This window comes from Bos grunniens, chromosome 15, assembly GCF_055505025.1.
Source record: "Bos grunniens cultivar Pamir isolate PY7600 chromosome 15, Bosgru_T2T1.0, whole genome shotgun sequence".
NCBI lineage: Eukaryota > Metazoa > Chordata > Mammalia > Artiodactyla > Bovidae > Bos > Bos grunniens.
Genome location: NC_141179.1, coordinates 63,363,169 through 63,385,966, shown reverse-complemented (window position 1 = coordinate 63,385,966; position 22,798 = coordinate 63,363,169). Strand labels below are relative to the sequence as shown.

General features: G+C 43.7%; 1 long non-coding RNA gene and 1 other non-coding gene across 2 annotated transcripts; one reads left to right on the top strand and one right to left on the bottom strand.

Annotated features, from left to right (window-relative positions):
* Positions 1-15,712: 15,712 nt before the first annotated feature.
* On the top strand, positions 15,713-18,722 carry LOC147358372 (uncharacterized). Its single transcript, XR_015142210.1, has 2 exons — positions 15,713-15,904; positions 18,581-18,722. It is a non-coding gene; the product is annotated as an uncharacterized LOC147358372 (long non-coding RNA).
* Positions 16,739-16,811, bottom strand: TRNAR-CCU (transfer RNA arginine (anticodon CCU)). Its single transcript has one exon. It is a non-coding gene; the product is annotated as a tRNA-Arg (tRNA).
* Positions 18,723-22,798: the final 4,076 nt, after the last annotated feature.

Here is a 22,798-nt window from a genome sequence, read left to right as displayed (position 1 = left end):
TGTCTTGAACAAATCTTATCTGTATCTTTTCATCACTAAGTGTAGTGATGAAAACGTTCTGTATCTGGGCTGCCCAATAGGGAGTGGCTAGTGATGACTCAGTAAAGAATCCGCCTGCAATGCGGGAGGCCTGGATTCGATCCCTTGGTTGGGAAGTTCCCCTAGAGAAGTGTTGTTACCTGGAGAATCCCATGGACAGAGGAGCCTGGCAGGCTACAGTCCATGGGGTCGCAAAAAGGTGGACACGACTGAGTGACTTTCAGTTATTTCCTTTAGTGAGCACACCAGACAGGTAGCTAGTAACTGAGGCATTGATAGTTGAACTTAAATTGAAATTTAAATAGCCACACGTGGCTAGTGGCTATCATACTGGACAGTTCAGGTGAACCACTAATTCTTCGTGTGTCACAGCCTTTTGAAACTCATTGGAAACTGTGGACCTTCTTACAGAAAAATGTACCCAGAGCTGCTGGCTTGAATGTTTGATTGAAGTGACAGAGGATGCATGGCTCTTTGGAAGCCCCACTCGTGTGCCTCAGGTTAAGAATCCCTAGGAAACTAAACTTACTTGTGGTTGAAGAGGACCCCCACCCCCCATTCCCACCTCCCCCTGCCCGGGACAGCTGTGCTCCCAGAGCTTTTCCACCATCTTGCTCTGTCCCCCATCCCTGATTCTCTAGAATCCACTGGGCTGTGTTTTTTGCTCTTACAATAAGGATGTCAGGACATTATCAACAGCAGTATAGATCCAAGTACCCATCTTTTGAAGGCTTCTTTCAATCGGTTAGTGAATAATGATCCATGACCTAAGCACTGGACTGGCTGCTGAGGATACAAAAGGGAACATGACAGTCATGGTTTCTGTAGAGCTGTAGTGTATGTGAACAAATATTCACTCACTTACTCATTCATTCAATATACTGAGCAGTCAGGGCTAGGCTGGGTACTGATTTACTGAGTAGCCACAGATTGCAAATCAGCATGACAAGTTAGGAAGGACTCAGTATCATGGACTATGGTGGAGGGGATGGATTAGGGAAGGCCTTCTGGAAGAAGGGACATTTAAACAGAGACAAAAGGTGAGGGGGATAAGCCCGACAGCAGGGGTCTGAATATATGAGAGGATAAGGTCTTGTGTGAATTGACAGCAGCAGAACTTGAGGAGATGTCCCTGTGATCCTGTACCTCCCATCAGCTGGAAGAGAGACCTGGCAGAGGGACATATTCTTTGGTGCCTCACCCCACCAGCACTGCCTTTGCATTAGACAGAAAGTGCTGTGCTTGAGTAGTGAGTCGCCCACTGCCTGTCCAGAGGTTAGGATTTCAAACAATAGAGAAGCATTACTTTGGGTTTGTAAGAGCTCCCCAAAAAAAGGCATGGCCCCTGAGGCAGGTAACTTAGTACCTTCTGTGTTCTTGTGACAGGCAAGATGAGATTTGTTGAGTGGGGAGAGGGGGGAGGGGGTGGAGGTGGGCCAAGAGGCAGAGTGGGAAGAAGCACAGAAAAAGGTCAGAGCTAGAGAAAGAGAAGGATAGTTCAGTTGAGTTCAGTCACTCAGTCATGTCCGACTCTTTGCAACCTGGTGGACTGCAGCACGCCAGGCCTCCCTGTCCATCACCAACTCCCAGAGTTCACTCAAACTCATGTCCATTGAGTCAGTGATGCCATCCAACCATCCCATCCTCTGTCATCCCCTTCTCCTCCTGCCCTCAATCTTTCCCAGCATCAGGGTCTTTTCAAATGAGTCAGTTCTTCAAATCTGGTGGCCAAAGTATTGGAGTTTCAGTTTCAACATCAGTCCTTCCGATGAATATTCAGGACTGATCTCCTTTAGAATGGACTGGTTGGATCTCCTTGCTGTCCAGGGGACTCTCAAGAGTCTTCTCCAACACCACAGTAAGGACGGAGGAAATGAGAAAGTGGGTGGAGACTAGAGACAGTCTTTACTTTTTGCAGCATTGCCAGCGGCAGGCCCTGACCCCAGGGATTGAGAATTGCACATCCTTTGCCCCAATTCTAGTTGGTTTCCTGCCAGACACTAGTAGTTTTCAACAGTTAGATTGTTCCAGAGGTAGTCTTGGCTCCCGTGGGAATTACAAGAGAATTCCAGCACTGCTGTGCAGGGGGAAGTTTACATCATTTCCCCTGAGCTTGCCTACATTCTCTGTTTGGTATCCATTTATTATTTATTTATTTAGCTGCGTAGGGTCTTATTTGCATCATGGGGGGTTTTTTGCTCCAGTGCACAGACTCTCTAGTTGTGGCATATTGGTTCAGTAGTTGGGGCACACAGGCTTAGTTACTTCACGGCTTGTGGGATCTTAGTTCCCCAACCAGGGATTGAACCCATGGTCGCCTGCATTGCAAGACAGATTCTTAACTACTGGACCACCAGGGAAGTCCCCTACATTCTCTTCTTTTATATTTTCATCCCTCTACTATCCTATGAGAGTTAAGTCCTCTCAACCAGAGGGTCAGGAGTAAGTGATGATATTAAATAGTCAAGGTATTTCACTGTGTAATTGCTTTCTTTCATCTTAAAAATTGCCTTCTATTTCTTCCTATGTGCATGTATAGCTAAGTATGCTGTCATTTTTAATCTTTATTCCTGATGAGGCAAAGGAACCAGAAGCAAGGGGAGTGACATTTAACAGCAGGTTGTACCAGTGGAAAGGAAAAGCAAATGTCAAAAAGGTGAGCTAGTATGCTAATCTGCTATTTCTGGCTGCAAATAATGTCATCAAAACAAAATCCAGCCAGAAGTTACTAAAACAATAGGAAAACCTTGTCATCTATGGAACAAAAAGTCTCATGTTAGATCAGTTTCAGAGTGTTTCATTCAAGTGGTTTGATGACGTCAGTAAGGAACCAGGTTTTCTGTTTTGTTTTTTTCTCTGAGAGGCATGGGGGAAAAAGTGTTTCCTCTCTATATTGGGAAGAAGATTTTTCCAGCAGACATCCCTTCACGTCTCATTGGCCAGAAGTGTGTCACAGGCCTATGCCAGATCCAGTGACAGGCAAGGGGACTGGAATTTCCAGGGCTGATTTAGGCAAATCACGATTCACTTCCTGGGGATGGAAGATATGTAGCTTCCTGTGAACCACGTGGTTAGAGTTCTGTTGGCAGGGAAGAGCAAGTTGATGGCTGTGTCTACTAGGAGCAATCATGATTAACTGCTTTCAGGTTTAAAAGCACCTTGAGCATTCTACCTTTTTCTACTTCTCCGCTCAAAATTGCACACATTCTTCAAGGCTCAAGTCAAATGTCACCTTTCCCTTGAGATTTCCCCTTATACCTCCAGTCAGAACTTATTACTTCTTCCTAAATATGCCCAGAACCTTTGTCTCTCACACATAACCCTTGTTACAGTCTGCATTGGGTTAAGAAATTTGCCTTCTTTGTCTTCCCTAATTCTGAATTCCTTGAGAGGAAGGACCACATATGATTCATGTTTATGTGCTAAGTCCAGGGACCTGCACAGTGATTGCCTTTCGCCACAAGTTGATCCCCATAAGACAGATTCTCCTTGAGTCTGGGGACCATTATTGTTGGTTCATTGTATACCCAGCACCTAGGGCAGTGCCTGGTGTGTGTAGGTGCCCACAAGGTATTCTTAATAAATAGTAGAATAATAATAACTACCAATCTCTACTTCTGGTCAAGGTGGATGAGAAAAGGCGCTGGATTTACACTTCCACTTCAAACAGATAAAAAAACAGACAAAGTATATGAAACAACAGTTTCAAAGGCACTGGTCACCAGCAATGAAGGACACTAGAAATAAGTAAGGTGACTCCTACCATGGTCCCAGTTTGCTTTTCTTCACATATTTTCCAGGGTACAATTCAGAGAGGAGAAACTAAGATGAAGCCTGGCAGATGCCCTGAGTTGAAAAGAGAAAGATGAGTGTCCAGGGACCAAATCAGCCACATTTCTTAGGAGACAGAACCAGACAGCAGACAGCTGCACAGAGAGAGACCCCAAAGATCAGCAGAGGGTCCCCTTGAGTATTCAGTAGAGTACTGATCAGTGCATCCATGAGCCTAAGGAGTGAACCATCTGAAAAGGTGAGAAGGAATAGTGAGAGTCAGGAATGATGCCTGTTCTCAGCAGCTGGACTGGAAAGACAGCTCCTGGGGCACTGGTAGAGTGTGTACTCAGGAAGGTCTTGATTCAGTGGTGGGGAATAATTAGCCGCAGTCAGAGCACTACTCCAGAAAATGCGTGACGAGCACAAAAGCAAGACTTGAAAAAAAAACAAAAAAACATTTCCAAGTAACTGAACTTCACCCCAGGTAAAAAGCTCAGGAAAAACCTTAAAGGAATGCAAAAAATATCCAGCACCCAACAAGGTAAAACAGTTATTGGCATCCAGTCAGATACAAGAAGGCATGGAAACATGACCTGTAATGAAGAGAATAATCAATCGAATAAAACTGGCCCAGAACAGACGCGGATGTTAGAGTGAACAGGGAAGAACATTGAAAGTTATTATAATTGTATTCAGTATGTCTAAAAGATTCAAAAGAGACAATGAAGATATAAAAATGACTCAAATTGAAACTCTGGAAGTTAAAAATTATACCTAAGATGAAAAATACACTGCATGGTTAATAAGAAAAACCATTGCTTTCATTTACGTTACATACTGAATACTCTCTGAATACCACTGTATTTTGCTGCCTTTGACGCTTCTCACCACCAAATGTGTCTGGGGTTTTCCCAAGCAATTCTGCAGCACCACCAGGGTCCTAGTTTTACTCAGTTCTGACATATCTACCCAGAGATGTCAGATCCCACAGGTTAAGTGTTCAATCTTACATGACTGTCTCCCCACCAACTTCAGATGTTGGTTAGAAGTCCAAGTTGTTACATGTGCTTCTGACTGTTTATAGATTGAATCCCCTCCTTGGTCCAATTAATTTCCTAGAATTTTTCACAGAACTCAGGAAAACATTTTATGTATTTGATTATTAAAGGATATAACTCAAGGATGGCCAGATGGAGGAGATGAATAGAGCAAGGTATGTGGGAATGGACATGGAGTTTCCATGTGTCCTCTGGACCTACCATTCTCTGAGGACTTCTGTGTCTTTCTTGTTGTCCAGTCACTGGGTCGTGACTGACTCTTTGCAACCCCAAGCACTGCAGGACGCCAGGCTTCCCTGTCCATCACCAACTTCCAGAGCTTGCTCAAACTCATGTCCATTGAGTCGGTGATGCCATCCAACCACCTCATCCTCTGTTGTCCCCTTCTCCTCCCGCCTTCAATCTTTCCCAGCTTCAGGGTCTTTTCCACTGAGTTCTTCGCATCAGGTGGCCAGAGTGTTGGATTTTCAGCTCCAGCATCAGTCCTTCCAATGAATACCCAGGACTGATTTCCTTTACAATTGACTGGTTGGATCTCCTTGCATTTCAAGGGATTCTCATGAGTCTTCTCCAACACCGTAGTTCGAAAGCATCAATTCTTCAGCACTCAGCCTCCTTTATAGTCCAACTCTCACATCCATACATGACTATTGGAAAACCCATAGCTTTGACATGCAGACCTTTGTCGGCAAAGTGATGTCTCTGCTTTTTAATATGTTGCCTAGGTTTGTCATAGATTTTCTTCCAAGGACCAAGCGTCTTTTAATTTTCGTGGCTGCAGTCACATTCCACAGTGATTTTGGAGCACAAGAAAATAAAAATCTGTCATTGTTTCTACTTTTTCCCCATCTATTTCCCGTGAAGTGATGGGACCAGATGTCATGATCTTAGTTTTTTGAATATTAAGGCTTAAGCCAGCTTTTCCGCTCTCCTCTTTCACTTTCTTCAAGAGGCTCTTGATGGTCTAGTTCCTTTTTGCTTTCTGCCATTAGAGTGTTATCATCTGCATATCTGAGGTTGTTGATATTTCTCCTGGCAATCTTGATTCCAGCTTGTGACTCATTCAACCTGCTATTTCTCATGATGTACTCTGCATATACGTTAAATAAGCAGGGTGACAATATACAGCCTTGATGTACTCCTTTTCCAATTTTGAACCAGTCCATTGTTCCATGTCTAGTTCTAACTGTTGCTTCTTGACCTGCATACAGGTTTCTTAGGAGGCAGATAAGGTGATCTGGTATTCCCATCTCTTTAAGAATTTTCCAGTTTGTTGTGATCCACACTGTCAAAGGCTTTAGCATAGTCAGTGAAGCGGAAGTAGATGTTTTTCTGGAATTCCCTTGCTTTCTCTATGATTCAGCAGATGTTGGGAATTTGATGTCTGGTTCCTCCGCCTTTTCTAAATCCAGCTTGTACATCTGGAAGTTCTCAGTTCATGTACTATTGAAACCTAGCTGGAAGGATTTTGAGCATTACCTTGCTAGCATGTGAAATGAATGTTCAAAAGTAGTTTGAACATCCTTTGGCATTGCCTTCCTTTGGGACTGGAATGAAAACTGGCCTTTTCATTCACACAGCAGTTCTGTGGCCACTGCTGAGTTTTCCAAATTTGCTGGTATATGGAGTGAAACACTTTCACAGCATCATCTTATAGGATTTTAAATAGCTCAACTAGAATTCTATCACCTCCACTAGCTATGTTTTTAGTAATGCTTCCTAAGGCCCACTTGACTTCGGATGCCTGACTTTCTGTGAGTGACCATATCATTGTGGTTATCTGGGTCATTAAGACTTTTTTTGTATAGATCTTCTGTGTATTCTTGCCACCTCTTCTTAATCTCTTCTGTTTCTGTTAGGTCCTTGTAGTTCACCAAACCCTTTCCTTCTGGGGCTTATGAAGGTTTCATTACATAGGCAGGGTTGATTAAATCATTGGCCACTAGTGATTCACTCATGTACCAGCCCCTTTCACCTCCTTGGAGTATGGAAGTTGGGGGATATGGCTGAGAGTTCCAATCCTATAATCACACGGCTAGTTCCCCCATCCTTCGGCACTTTACAAAATCATCTTATTAAACTCAGAGGTAGGTGAAAGGGACTTGTTACAAATAACAAAGGACATCTTTATTACTCTTATCATTTAGGAAAATCCAAGGGGTTTTAGCTCTGTGTCAAGAAGGAGACAAAGACCGAATATATATTTCATAAAACAAATCACATTGTCACAAAGGCATTAGAAAATATTAATGCACTTGAAGGCAGAGCAATAGAAACTATCCTAAAGGAAACACACAGAGAAACATGAATTTAAAAAATAGAAATCAGTGATACCTTGGACAATTTCAAGTGGCCTATTATGTGACTCTGGTTTTGCTAAATTTTTGGCATATGACTGTCTCCTAGTGAAGGCCTGGTGGCTCAGATGGTAAAGAATCTGCCTGCAATGCAAGAGACCTGTTTTGATCCCTGGGTCGGGAGGATTCCCTGGAGAAGAGAATAGCTACCCACTCCAGTATTCTTGCCTAGAGAATTCCAGAGGAGCCTCGAAGGCTATAGGGCATGGGGCCACAAACAGTTGACATGACTGAGCAACTAACACTTGTACTTTTCACTTAGGAACTAACCTGAGCAGTTTTGCTAAATATTCAGCATAGCTGACTCCTAGTGAAGGCATGAAACATACCCATTCATCACGTTATCTTGAAACCCAGTGTCTGAGGAATTTGGAGGGGAATTTTTGCAGCTTGTCAGCATTGTTTTTGAGATTTCTGGAAGACTTTGCTCTTATGGATCAAGAATACGCTTACATGACCAGGCAGGGTGCTCTTTGGGGCTCCTTCGTTCCGAGGTATTCTGTACCTACAACAGTGGTTCCTCACCCAATAGATTAATTGAATTTGATTATGACTTTTACAGAAAGGGGGACAATAGGCGATTCTTTCTGATTTTTCCAGACCCATTCCTGAGAGATAGCCTTTGGTTGTTGATGCATGTCTTTATTGTTGTGTATTGCATCTTTTTCCTGTTCAGTTCAGTTCAGTTGCTCAGTCGTGTTCGACTCTTTGCGACCCCATGAATCGCAGCACACCAGGCCTCCCTGTCCATCACCAACTCCCGGAGTTCACTCAGACTCACGTCCATCGAGTCGGTGATGCCATCCAGCCATCTCATCCTCTGTCGTCCCCTTCTCCTCCTGCCCCCAATCCCTCCCAGCATCAGAGTCTTTTCCAATGAGTCAACTCTTCGCATGAGGTGGCCAAAGTATTGGAGTTTCAGCTTTAACATCAGTCCTTCCAATGAACACCCAGGACTGGTCTCCTTTAGAATGGACTGGTTGGATCTCCTTGCAGTCCAAGGGACTCTCAAGAGTCTTCTCCAACACCACAGTTCCTGTAGGTTTTTATAAACATTGTCATCTGGGGTCCTGTGAATGTTCTTTAGCAATCAGCTCTGTGAACTTCCATTGATAGTGTGAAAAAGTGTGCTTTCAACCCTAAAGCAATGCAAAATTATGAAAGCAAAGTTAGAGCTAATGAGCCAACATTGGTCACAGAATGGAATTATAAAAAGTACTCAATTAACCCTAAAGCAGAAGAGAGAGATTTGATTTGTTGCCATTTCCTTCTCCAGGGAATCTTCCCAACCCAGGGATCAAACCTGGAGCTCCTGCATTGCAGGCAGATTCTCTACCAACTGAGCCACCAGGGAAGCCCGTGTGTGTGTGTGTGTGTGTGTGTGTGTATAGGATATATACATATATATGTGTGTATAAAATGCAAGAAACATTAAAAAAAAAATCCCAAAGCAGGTAGACAAAGAGAAAAGGCTGGGGTGGGGGGGGTACCTAGAACAGGTGAGACCAATAGAAAACAAATAGCAAGATGATAGAATCAAATCTAGCCATGTTAATGATCACATTAAAGGTAATCATATAAACACCCCAGTTTAGAAGGCAGAGATTGTCAAGTTGTGTAAAATAGTGATTACAGCTATGTGCTGCTACAGAAAATACACCCTAAATATTGAAAAGACCCTGATGCTGGGAAAGATTGAGGGGCAGGAGGAGAGGGGATGACAGAGGATGAGATGGTTGGATGGCGTCACCGACTCAATGGACATGAGTTTGGGCCAACTCTGGGAGTTGGTGATGGACAGGGAAGCCTGGAGTGCTGCAGTCCATGGGGTCACAAAGAGTCGGACACGACTGAGGGACTGAACTGAACTGATAAGGACACAAATGGGCTAAACAGTAGAAAGATGGGAAAAAATAACATACTGACACTAATCAAAGAAAAGTTAGAGTGTCAACAAAGAACATTGCTAAGAAAAAGTGGCGGATTCATGTTAATGTATGGCAAACCAATACAATATTATAAAGTAATTAGCCTCCAATTAAAATAAATAAATTTATATTAAAAAGAAAAAAAAAAGAAAAAGGAAGTCTTATCATAATCACATAAGGGTCAATTAATCAAGAGAACATAACAATCCTAAATGTCTATGTACCTAATGGCAAAACTGCAAAATAAATGAAGCAAAAAAAAAAAGAGAGAGAGAAACAGACAAATACACAGTTACAGAAATTTTTAAAAATGCTCTCTTAATAACTGATGGAACAAGTAGGCAGAAAATCAGCAAATAGTAGACTTGAATAGCACTAACTATGCTTGAGCTGATCGACATTTTAGAAAATTCTACCCTACAAGAGTAGAATATACATCATTCTCAAATTCACAAAATTTGCCAAGATAGAACATCTTCTGGCCCATAAAATGTCTCAGTCAATTTAAATGAATTCAAGTAATATAAAGTATGTTCTTGGAGTGGATGGGCTGGTTAACTACCAACTGTTGGGTTTCATAATCAAAGCAAAACTCACTAAAGAAAAGACTAACTTCAGGCAATCAAAAAAATTAGCTTGGCCTTGGGACTCTCAGTTTCAGATCCAATAATAAAAGATCTTGGAAGCTGTCACTCCTGCCTTTACAACAAGAAAAAAGCTGAAAAGCAGGGACTTTTCTTGGACTCACCCGCAAAGTGAGGTTTCAGGGCAAACCACCACCATGAATCTGGAGAGAGAAGTGGCTGCAGATACTCAAGGTCAAGATCAGCTTACCTGAGCAGAAGCTGCCAGAACCAGAACCTGGTAGGAACAGTAGAATAATCATGCTGATAAATGGCTGAGGCTGTGTGTGGACTAACAGGAGAGAGGGACTCCCCTGGGGGGCTGTTATCTTGAGAGCAGGGGGCAGATGTTTTGTGGTTTTACCTCCAAAAACCTCACCAGGTGGTGAAGTGCCAGGAAAAAAATCATTTTATGTCCCAGCATGTAGACAAGGAAAGTAACCATTTTGAAATATGCCCAGAATTTTCTCTGTTACACAGGACTGACTACTCCCCAGTGAAAAAAACTTTTCAGAGCCTCGTCTCATCTTGGGAAAGAGCACTTAAAAAAAATTTACTGGAATATATTTGATTTAAAATGTTGTGTTAGTTTCTGCTATGCAGCAAAATGAATCAGTTATACATATACATATATCCTCTCTTTTTTAGATTCTTGGGGAAAGAGCATTTTCCTGTCTCCAGCCCCTCTAGCTTTTCTGTATCACCTAAGAGGGAAGGGATAGCAAAGAAACATTTGTTAAAGGTTGCAAGCCCACAGGAAGACTGAAATTTAATCATACGTTTATAGAATGCTTCCCTTCCCCCACTCTTTGCCACCACATTAACAGGGCTCCTGCATAAGTGAATTACTGCTGAAAGAACTGTAAGGCTCAGACTCTTTTTCAGAAGGAGTTCTTAGGGAAACCCAAAGGCAACAGAGGAGATTTTAAAAAAAGAACTCGAGAAATTTGAAGCCCCTGGTTTCCTTATGGTTATAGCAAACATGAAACACAACCCAACTGCTGGCCGGATTTACATAAAACTTCACTAAAAGATTACTTGCCTTAGTTCCTATTACCTAATAGGTCATGTCTGCCTTTCAGTTGAAAATTACAAGACATGATAAAAGGGAAGAACAAATACAGTCTGAAGAGGCACGGCAAGGATCAGAACTGGGTATAGATATGATGCAGATTGTGCAATGATTGATAGGCCATTTAAAACAACTATGACAAAAATATAGAGGCTCTAGTTGAAAAAGTAGACAACATGCAAGAACAGTAGGTATAATGGCAGAGAGAAGGAAACCTTGAGAAGGAACCAAAAGGAAATGCTAACACACCAGGGAGACCCTCTAAGACTGCATACACAGGATCAGAAAAGAAAGAATGCTCTGTGTGGGCAGCTCATTCCCAAGAAGCAGAGGAGAGGAAGGTCCTGGATCACTGATATGGGGCTCTTTGTGGGGCAGCAGAGAGTGGAGGCTCGGAGTGTTACCTAGTGGCTGCTTCTCCATATAGCAAAATGCATCAGAAGTAAAGAAACTTCTCCCAATATGGTGATTATGCAAGGTGTGGGTGGCTACAGAGTGCGTTCAGTTCAGTTCTGTCGCTTAGTCATGTCCAACTCTTTGTAACCCCATGAATCACAGCACGCCAGGCCTCCCTGTCCATCACCATCTCCTGGAGTTCACTCAGACTCAGGTCCATCGAGTCAGTGATGCCATCCAGCCATCTCATCCTCTGTCGTCCCCTTCTCCTCCTGCCCCCAATCCCTCCCAGCATCAGAGTCTTTTCCAATGAGTCAACTCTTCGCATGAGGTGGCCAAAGTACTGGAGTTTCAGCTTCAGCATCATTCCTTCCAATGAACACCAAGGGCTGATTTCCTTTAGGATGGACTGGCTAGATCTCCTTGCAGTCCAAGGGACTCTCAAGAGTCTTCTCTAACACCACAGTTCAAAAGCATCAATTCTTTGGCGCTCAGCTTTCTTCACAGTCCAATTCTTGCAACCATACATGATCACTGGAAAAACCATAGCCTTGATTAGACAGACCTTTGTTGGCAAAGTAATGTCTCTGCTTTTCAATATGCTATCTAGGTTGGTCATAACTTTCCTTCCAAGGAGTAAGCATCTTTTAATTTCATGGCTGCAGTCACCATCTGCAGTGTTTTTGGAGCCCAGAAAAATAAAGTCAGCCACTGTTTCCACTGTTTCCCCATCTATTTCCCATGAAGTGATGGGACCAGATGCCGTGATCATTCTTTTCTGAATGCTGAGCTTTAAGCCAACTTTTTCACTCTCCTCTTTCACTTTCATCAAGAGGCTTTTTAGTTCCTCTTCACTTTCTGCCATAAGGGTGGTGTCATCTGCATATCTAAGGTTATTGATATTTCTCCCGGCAATCTTGATTCCAGCTTGTGCTTCTTCCAGCCCAGCGTTTCTCATGATGTACTCTGCATATAAGTTAAATAAGCAGGGTGACAATATACGGCCTTGACATACTCCTTTTCCTATTTGCAACTAGTCTGTTGTTCCATGTCCAGTTCTAACTGTTGCCTCCTGACCTGCATATAGGTTTCTCAAGAGGCAGGTCAAGTGGTCTGGTATCCCCATCTCTTTCAGAATTTTCCACAGTTTATTGTGATCCACACAGTCAAAGGCTGTGGCATAGTCAATAAAGCAGAAGTAGATGTTTTTCTGGAACTCTCTTGCTTTTTCGATGATCCAGCGGATGTTGGCAATTTGATCTCTGGTTCCTCTGCCTTTTCTAAAACCAGCTTGAACATCTGGAAGTTCACGGTTCACGTATTGCTGAAGCCTGGCTTGGAGAATTTTGAGCATTACTTTACTAGCATGTGAGATGAGTGCAATTGTGCAGTAGTTTGAGCATTCTTTGGCATTGGAATGAAAACTGCCCTTTTCCAGTCCTGTGGCCACTGCTGAGTTTTCCAAATTTGCTGGCATATTGAGTGCAGCACTTTCACAGCATCATCTTTCAGGATTTGAAATAGCTCAACTGGAATTCCATCACCTCCACTAGCTTTGTACACAGTGATGCTTTCTAAAGCCCACTTGACTTCACATTCCAGAGCGTGAAGGGCAGGTTAGAAAGCAGAAAGATAAGTTAGAAAGCAGTTTTGCCAGCGTAACACAGATAACAACTCTGGTATCTTAAATCAAGTTATTTTTATCCTTGGTGCTATGGGCTGAACCATGTGCCATCCCCCCAACACCCTGTAAATCATATGTTGACATCCTAACTTCCAATGTGACTATATTTGAAGACAGGATCTTTAGGAGGTCATTAAAATTAAATGAGGTTTGAAGGGTGGGGCCTTATTTCAATAGGACTGGTAGCATAATAATAAAAAGAAAAGAGAACTTCCCTTCCCCCACCCCTGTATGCCCACCCCTTGAAAAGGCCATGCTAGGATATAGTGAGAGAGTGGCCATCTGCAAGCCAGGAAGAGAGTTCTCACCAGAAACTAACCATCCTGGCACTCTGATCCTGGACTTCTTGCATCCAGAACCATGAGAAAATTAATTTCTGTCATTGCGGCCACCCAGCCTGTGGTCGTCTGCTGTGGCAGCCAGAGCAGACTAATACACCTGGTAATTCTGTTTCATGGTACAGCCAAGTTGTATGTAGACAAAGAGGACACCAGTCAAAAAGGCGAGAGCCTAAAAATGCAAGAAAGAGGAAGTGAGTGATGAAGAAAAGTCCTAGGTTGGCAGAGTCCTATGGAAAGTAGATGAAATCTAGAGACTCTCAACTAAAAACTGACTTAAAGACAAAATTCTACATTCATTTCAAAAGATTCATGAATCACCTGGAGTGCCTTTGTGGACTCTACATGATCTTCTGAACCCTCACTTACAGAACCTCTGTCTTGGAGACTAACCAGGTGGGCTGAGACCACCCTTCAAAGAGCTTTGAAGGGAGCTGCTGGAGCTGGGTGGGGGTTGGGGAGTGTTGATAAGAGGAAATCAAATGATAACATTTGGAGGAGGAGGAAGGGCAGTTGTTGGACCTCAAGTGTTAGGATTCAGGGTCTCTGGAGTGAGAGGTGCTGGGGCATGACAAGAATGGAAAAGGCTAAGATTAAACTCACATTAGGGAACAAGAAATACGTAGGAATGAGGAAAGGAAAATTCAGTGTATAAGCACAGTCAGCTGAAGCCAGATTATATATGACTGCTGTAGAGTTCATCAGCCTGATGTGCAATTTTCACCAGCTCTAGCTGGACGGTTTTAGCAACAGAAATAGTGGCAGAAAAAAAAAATGGATTGGGGGTTTACTGCAAATTAAGGATTGTCCAGGAAAGTACAGGGATAGATTTGCTATAAATTAGGAATTATTTTAAATGAAGGCCTAACTCCCAAATATTAGATAAGGAAAGAAAGAAAATAGAGAGGGAGGGAGGGAGGGAGAGAGGGAACTCCTTGAATGATTGGGAGGGAGAGGAAATGGGGCAAGGAAGGAAGGAAGCTTAAAGAAAGAAAAGAAAGAAAGTCCTTTCAGCCTTAGGAAGGATTAGCACCTTAGCTATCCTTGGCCTGCCCTGGGGCATTGAATTTCTTATTCTGAATGTATGACATTTGACACCGTGTTAGTAAGAACTTAGAGGAAGATTTCTTTTGTTTGTCCAAGGCATATAACTAAGCCCCACAGGCAGGAAGTTTCTAGAGGCGTCCTGCTCTGCTCCCAGTCTCCCCATCCTGTCTCCAAGGCAGGGACTTCTAAGGCTTCCCAGGCTCTAATGGTGGGCTGGGAAGACCACTGGTGTGAACTTCTCTTTTCAGGCTTGCCAGTAGGAATTAGACAGGTGTGTTCTTATACCTGCAGTCCTTAGTGAGTCCTGGAAGAGGTGCAGTGTCCGCATTGCCTGCACAGGATGCTGCAGGAATACCTCCTGTGCCGTCCTCTGCAAAACGTAATCAAAGAATATTCAGGATTTTTACCAACAAGCCAAAGGATAGCCAAACCAAATGTACTATACAGCAAAGATTTTTTTCTCCCTTTTGAACAATTATATGAGTGACATAAAATGAAAATTACGGAAAGTCTTACCACCCAGAGATAACCACGTCGGTCGGCATCTTGTATATTAGACCTGAAATTTTGCATATTTTCATATGCAAATATAGAAATGCATGTTTTATGAAAATGATGTCATATTATACACATTGTTTTTCAATCATCTCCTCCTTCTGCAGTTTATCAGTTTGTTATGAACACTTCAAGTCTGTTTACAGTCAGCCCTTCCAATCTGGAGGTTCTGTGTCCACGGAGTCAACCAATAGATGGAAAAATACTTAAAAAACATTTTTTTTCCAAAAAGTTCCAAAGCGCAAAAGTTGAATTTGCCATGTGCCAGCAACTATCTACATAACATTTTCATTGTATTACTTATTAAAAGTAACCTAGAGAGGATACACATAGATTATATGCAAATACTACTCCATTTTATGGGGCTTCCTTGGTGGCTCAGTGGTAAAGAATCTGCCTGCCAAGGCAGGAGACACGGGTTCTAACCCTGGGTCGGGAAGATCCTCTGGAGAAAGAAATGGTAACCCACTCCAGTATTCTTGCCTGGGAAATCCCATGGACAGAAGGAGCCTGGCGGGCTACAGTCCATGAGGGCACAAAGGAGTCAGACACAACTAAGCAGCTAAACAACAACAACAACACTCTGTTTTATACAAAGGACTTGAGTATTCTCTGATTATTATATCCCGGGGATTTGCGAACCAGTCACCTCACTGATGCTGAGGGATGACTGTACGTCTACACAGCATTCTCAAAGCTTGCATGACATTGCACCTTTCTTCAATTGTTGAATGTTTGAGCTGTAGTGTATCAGACATCCATTGACAAAATAATGCTATGTAGTGAGAAAACCGCAAAATCTCAGTGGCATACAAAAATAAACATTTGTTTATTGTACCAGTTCACAGGAGTTCAGCTGGTCTGGGCTGGCTTGGCTGCTCTCCGCTGGTCTCGATTCTGCCTCTTCGGCCCGCTGTGGTTGGCTGAGCGTCCTCCTCATTTTGACTTGCTCACGTGTCTGGGACTGGCTGGTTATCAATCCCTTTAGGATGGTCACAACTGAGACAACTAGGGCAGCTCCACTGTGTGCCAGGTGAGTTACCCTCCAGGAAGCTGGAGAATTCTGGAAGATGCCCTGTTTGAGGGCAGTGGTCTATTCTAAGTTCATATTGCTGCTGCTGCTGCTAAGTCACTTCAGTTGTGTCCGACTCTGTGTGACCCCATAGATGGCAGCCCACCAGGCTCCCCCGTCCCTGGGATTCTCCAGGCAAGAACACTGGAGTGGGTTGCCATTTCCTTCTCCAATGCATGAAAGTGAAAAGTGAAAGTGAAGTCGCTCAGTCGTGTCTGACTCTTTGCGACTCCATGGACTGCAGCCTACCAGGCTCCTCCACCATGGATTTTCCAGGCAAGAGTACTGGAGTGGGGCGCCATTGCCTTCTCTGAAGTTCAGATTAGACATGCTAAACTGGATACCTTTGGGATCTTCGAGGGGAGGTTTTGAGAGGTGGAGTATACTATTCAGAGGACAAGTTTGGGCTGGAATGATTAATATTTTCGTCTTATGTATTTTAGGAATTAATTGAAATAGTAGATCTGGATTAAATGACTTAATTTGATTTGAGAAGAGATTAAAGAGATACAGGAGAGAAGGGATATAGGAGAGAGGGGACTCAGAGCCAGACCTGGAGGACTGGAGCAGAGGAGACCTACAAACCCCTCTCTCTTCAGAGAAGTAGAAACAGAACAGAAGAATGGTTTGTTATGGGAGCAAGGAGACAGTGTTTCAAAAAGTGGATGGCTCACAAGGCTTTGCTAATTTTAAAAATTTACTTATTTGGCTGTGCCAGGCATTAGTTGTTACAAACATGACCTTCAGTCTTTGATGCAGCGTGCGGAGTCTTTAGTTGTGCCATGTGGGATCTAGTTCCCTGACCAGGAATCGAACCCAGACCCCCTGCATTAGGAGTACAGAATCTTAGCCACTGGACCACCAGGGAAGTCCCTCTGATAGTTGTTGGAAAGTCAAGTAGGACAGTTGGTCTCCAAAGATGGCCCTCAAATGAATTATGCCTCCTGAAATTCACACTTCATGTAGTACCCTCCCACACTGAATGAGGCCTGGGTTTGTTCAACTAATAGAATTTGTGACTTTTGAGGATAGGTCATATGAAGTTTGCAGTGTCAACCTTGGTCTCTTGAAATGCTTGCTCAGAGGGATGCCAGCCACCATGTAAAGTGTCTGTTTACCCTTAGACCATCATGCTGTGAAGAAGGCTAAACTGACTATGCAGATGCCATAGAGAGAGAGAGAGATGATGCCTGGCTGCCTCCCGGTTGTGGCAGCTGTTCCAACCTGGGTACCAAACATGTAAGGCATGGGTCACCTTAGTGTCAAGATGACACCAGCCCTTTGAGACAACCCAAGTAAGACCTGCCCAGCTTATCCCAGTCAATTAATAGAATCACAAGAAAGAAAAAATGAATTCTTGTTTCAAGCTACTGAATTTTACACTAGAATAAGATGGAATTGAAATAAAATGTCTGCTTGAGTTGGTGGTATGGAGGCCATTATTATTTCTAGGAGCTACAGTGCAGAAGCGAGACCAGACCTAAATGGGTTAAGAGTGGGTAGAAACTGAAGAAATTAAGAAGTCATAGAGGACTGCTTTCTGGAGAACTTTGGCTATGGGTGGGGAAGAGAGGGAAAGGATGGTAGTTGGAAGAGGAAATGAGACAAGGCAGAGTTTTTCTGATAGTCTCTAACACACACACACACATACACACACACACACACAATGGGATGCTCAGTTCAGTTCAGTTCAGTCGCTAAGTTGTATCTGACTCTTTGAGTCCCCATGAACCGCAGCACACCAGGCCTCCCTGTCCATCACCAACTCTTGGAGTCCACCCAAACCCATGTACATTGTGTCGGTGATGCCATCCAACCATCTCATCCTCGGTCGTCCCCTTCTCCTGCCCTCAATGGGATGGTCAGTTCAGTTCAGTTCAGTCGCTCAGTTGTGTCCGACTCTGCGACCCCATGAATCGCAGCACACCAGGCCTCCCTGTCCATCACCATCTCCCGGAGTTCACTCAAACTCACGTCCATCGAGTCAGTGATGCCATCCAGCCATCTCATCCTCTGTCGTCCCCTTCTCCTCCTGCCCCCAATCCCTCCCAGCATCAGAGTCTTTTCCAATGAGTCAACTCTTCACTTATCCATAAAAAAGAATGAAATCCTGCCATTTGCAACAGTATGGATGGACCTTGAAGGTATTATGCTAAGTGAAATAAATCAAAGACAAATACCCTATGTTTTCACTCAGATGTGGGATCTAAAAAAATGAATGAGCAAAATGAAAATAAAAACAAACTTGGACACAGAGAACAGATTAGTGGATACAAGAGGGGAAGTTGGTTGGGTGAGGGGGAGTCTGTGAAATGGGTGAGGTGGGCCAATTGTATGGTGACAGATGGCAGCTAGACTGTATGTAGTACATACAGATGTCAAATCATAATGCTGTACACCTGAAATATATATATATATATAAAAGTTGCCCTTTCATGCTGGCTCAGTCATTTCTGACTCGTGACCCTGTATAGCTTCTTTGTTTCTTAATATATTTGAAATTTTTTATGATCAAAAGTTTTAAAAACTGTTCTGAAATATATTCTTCGTTCTAGTAAGTATTTATAGATAACAAGTTAACATTCAGTTGTGGTAACTGAGTTTAAAATATGTCCTACTGATGCATACTTCTCCTAGGATACTGGAGAGAATTCCCCATTCCAGTGATACTCTACAATGGAAGGAAAAAAGAGCCAGAGGGAAGGACTGGGTTGAGAGCACAAGACTGAACATATAGGAGAGAGGAAGCATATGGCACTGCAAAAGTTCTGAGAAGGAAGGTGAGGTGGGATCCCGGATCCAGGTCAAGGTGAGGGATGGGTCCAGTGGAGAGAGGTATGTGAGGGTGGGTGGGGTAGAGGGGGTTGAAGCCTAGAGGAGAAAGGAATTCTCATTGTTGTTGTTCAGTCACTCAGTCGTGAGTGACCCCAATTCTTTGTGACCCCATAGACTGCAGCACACCAGGCTTCCCTGTCCTTCAGTATCTTCTGGAGTTTGCTCAGATTCAAGTCCATTGAGTCAGTGATGCCATCCAACCACCTCATCCTCTGTCACCCCCTTCTCCTCCTGCTATCAATCTTTCCCAGCATCAGGGTCTTTTCCAATGAGTTGGCTTTTTGCATCAGGTAGCCAAAGTATTGTAACTTCAGCTTCAGCATCAGTCCTTCCAATGACTATTCAGAATTGATTTCCTTTAGGATTGACTGGTTGGATCTCCTTGCAGTCCTAAGGGACTCTCAAGAGTTTTCTCCAGCACCACAGTTTGACGACATCAATTCTTCAGCACTCAGCCTTCTTTATGGTCCAACTCTCGCATCTGTACATGACTACTGGAAAAACCATAGCTTTGCCCATATGGACCTTTGTCAGAAAAGTGATGTTTCTGATTTTTAACAAGCTGTCTAGGTTTGAAATAGCTTTTCCTCCAAGGAGCAAGGAATTCTCAATGGACAGCCTTTAAATTTTCAGAGATTAGGAGAAAAGTCAAATGCTACAAGGTGATGGGATTGGTAATCAGGAAATTGTAGTTGGAAGAGAATAGAAGAGATATGTGGAGAAAGAAATGGCAACCCACTCCAGTATTCTTGCCTGGAGAATCCCATGGACGGAGGAGCCTGGTAGGCTACAGTCCATGGGGTTGCTAAGAGTCGGACACGACTGAGTGACTTCATTTTCACTATTCACTTTTATGCATTGGAGAAGGAAATGGCAACCCACTCCAGTATTCTTGCCTAGAGAATCCCAGGGATGGAGGAGCCTGGTGGGCTGCTGTCTATGGGGTTGTACAGAGTTGGACACGACTGAAGCAACTTAGCAGCAGCAGCAGAAGAAGAAATATGATAAAGTCATTCAGGTGGGTGGGGAGTGAATTTACTGGGCAACAGAATGGAATTGCAGGAAAGTTTAGAACTGAACAATAGACCAGGGACTTTTAGCAGACTAAGGAAAACAATGAAAGGAAAATGCTAATAGACTGGGAGGGAAGAGAAGCCTTGCTAATCTGGCTGTACTGGTGGTGTTGATGAATGAACCCACTTTGAGGGATGCGGTTTCAGGAAGGGGGTCTAGGGAGCAGCCACCTGCATGTTTTAAGAGTCCAGGTGATTTGGATGCAACTGCAGGTGGTTCTTGGACCACTGTTTAAGAAACACTGCCCTGGGGCTGGAAAGGGAGTGAGGCTGGATTGGGGCAGGAGGGCTGTCACGTCCCAGAGGGGAAGCCCGCTGGACAGACAACAGGACCTGAGTCTCTGTTGTTCCAGGTGGCCCTGTGCTTGCCCCAGGGACTTCTCATCCATGGACTGTTACAACTGGAGTTTTTGTTGTTTGTTGTTTGTTTTTGCAACTTTTGATTCCAGAAATAAAAATGGGCTTTCAAAATCAACCAACCGACCAATCAACACTGTTGAAGTTGGCACATTTGGGCTAATTGTTTTCCTTTTCATTTAGGCTTATTTCCGACCGAGTGTGAGGTAGCACTTTCAAGTAAATCTTTGGTAATTCCTAAGCATCAAGCAATTGCCTTCATTTCCCAGCAGGACATCCTAAAGTGGGCTCATTTGGAGAGAGAACAGGAATAGCAGTTTTTATAGCTTAAGGCCTGAAAGAAAACAGCTTTTTTTCCCCTTGACAATCATAATCCACTCATGCTTTAAAAATGCATTTCAAAATCAAAATCAAAAGGAGAGTTTGGAATGTGCTAGAAGGATGTAACAAGACATTTTATTAGCCAGTTTATCTATAATCTAGATAAACTTACATTTTGTGTCTCTTCTCTTGAAACTTCCTCAGCCATAGACTCTCTGTGTTGCCTAGATGTCAAAGAATTAAGCCTGTGTTGAATTAACAGAAGTAACAGGGGTACAGAGGGAATTGCTTTCTTTTATCACGGTCTCTACTGTGACTCTCTGATTTTAATTTCCAGTGGCAGGATGAAGGAAAGGCCAGTACTCCGAGAGCAGAGCACGGCCTGAATAAAGGCCTGGAGGCCGGCAGGTCATGGGGCTGCTGCCTGCGCGGCCGGACTGAGGCAGAGAGGAAACAGGGCTGGCTTGATAGGGGAGCTGGATTAGGGAGGCTGAGCAGGGGGGGCTTTGAGTGGTGCCTGGGGAAATCCTGAGCCATTTAAATGAGCCATTTAAATCTGACAGGCAAATTGGTGTTTTAAGAAGATTTACCAGGCAGTGATGTGCAGGATGAGCTAGAGTGGGTGGGGGCAGTGTGTGTGTGTGTGCACGCATTGGGGGGTGGGTTGACAGAAGAGGGGAGAATGAAGCTAGGAGAATAAAGTTTCTGCTTTGAGACGCACTTACTGAGCACCTATCCTTTATCTTGCCTTGTGCCGAGCACCAGCTTCACATGCGCTCTCTCTCAGTGAATACAACCAGCATCCACTCTTTTGTTGAAGCTGGAACCTCCAAGTCCTCCCTGACATTTTCCTTCCCTTTTCTCCGCAGTCTATCAAGCTGTCCCATCAACTTCACACTTCTCACATCTGCCTCTTCTCTTGCATCCCCACCGCCTCTATCTTGCTTCAGCCACTGCACCTCTCCCTGCTGAAGGGCATCCCTGCCTCCTGTCTCCCCTCTGACTCCTTCTCCACCTGCTTGCTAGTGGTGGTGAGGATGGTCTTCCTGAAACACGTTGAATCAGGCCATGTCCCCCAACAGAAACCCTGCAGTGGGCTCCCCACCGCCTTCAAGGGAAAAGCCCAAATCCTCAGCAAAGCTGGGAGGTCCTTGGAACATGAGTTTTGCTTAGTTCTCTCCCTGCTTCCCAGGGCTCTTGCCTCTCCCGCCTTAAAGCCTGGGGTGTGGCACGTGAAACGCTGTCAGTAATCCTGAGAAGTCTCTTCTCCCTTGTGATGACATCCTCCGTTGTACCCCTCCCCTCTGACTCATTCTTCAGAATACATTTAGCCATCCCTTACTCTTGGCTCTTCCTGGCCACTAGTACCTCCTGGGTGGGTGCTTTCAAAGAACTGTTGCTATTGCTGTCCTAGAGCTTGCCCCAGCACATGGTCCCTGGTAGCTCTTTCCTCCCTATGTGAACTTCAAGAGGCACCTTCCAGGGACCGCATCTTCCTCTTCACCCAGCACCCTCCTGACACATAAAAGGTGCTTAGTAAATATTCAACAAATGGGAATGGATGAAGGTACAAGAATCTGGGTGGTGGGGGTAGGGAAGGAGTGTTGGTCTCATTTTACCGATAAAGAAACTGAGGATCAGGGAGTGATTTAATAATCTGTCCAAGTCTTCTCAGCTTCGCAGCTCGAAATCCACTTCAGGGTCGCTAATTTATTGTCTCTTTCTTGCAGTCACAAAATAGAAATCATAAAGGAAAAGAGCTCTGTGTACAGCACCTTCGATTTTGGCTGATGGTTCAGAAAGCTAGCAGCAGGGCCACTTCAGGAGTGAGTGTAACAATAAATGAAAAGGTGTTGCTATATTAGTAGGGGATTTCATAAACTGGAGTATTATTAGGTTTGGGGATTGCAAAAGGCTAAGAGACCAAATGAACCATTTCCAACATAAATTGAATATTTATTTCAGTGGAAATTATTCAAATCACAAATCCTCCCTGTTTCTGAAAGCTGAAGGAGGATCTGGTTGCATGTGTTCATTGCCATTTTTTGTTTCTCCAATAAATGTTCGTTGCCTACCTTTTTTTTTTTTTTTTTGATTGACTGGAAAAATCACATTGCAAAATGATAGATATTGTTCATTTAACTCCAGACTTTACTTTTCCCCTAAAGCAGAGTTCTGTTCATGACAGATCAGACTTCTCCCCCATTTAGCACCCATGTAAAACATTGCAAAAGATTGGGTCTGCGGCTCGAATAACATGTTTGCAGCA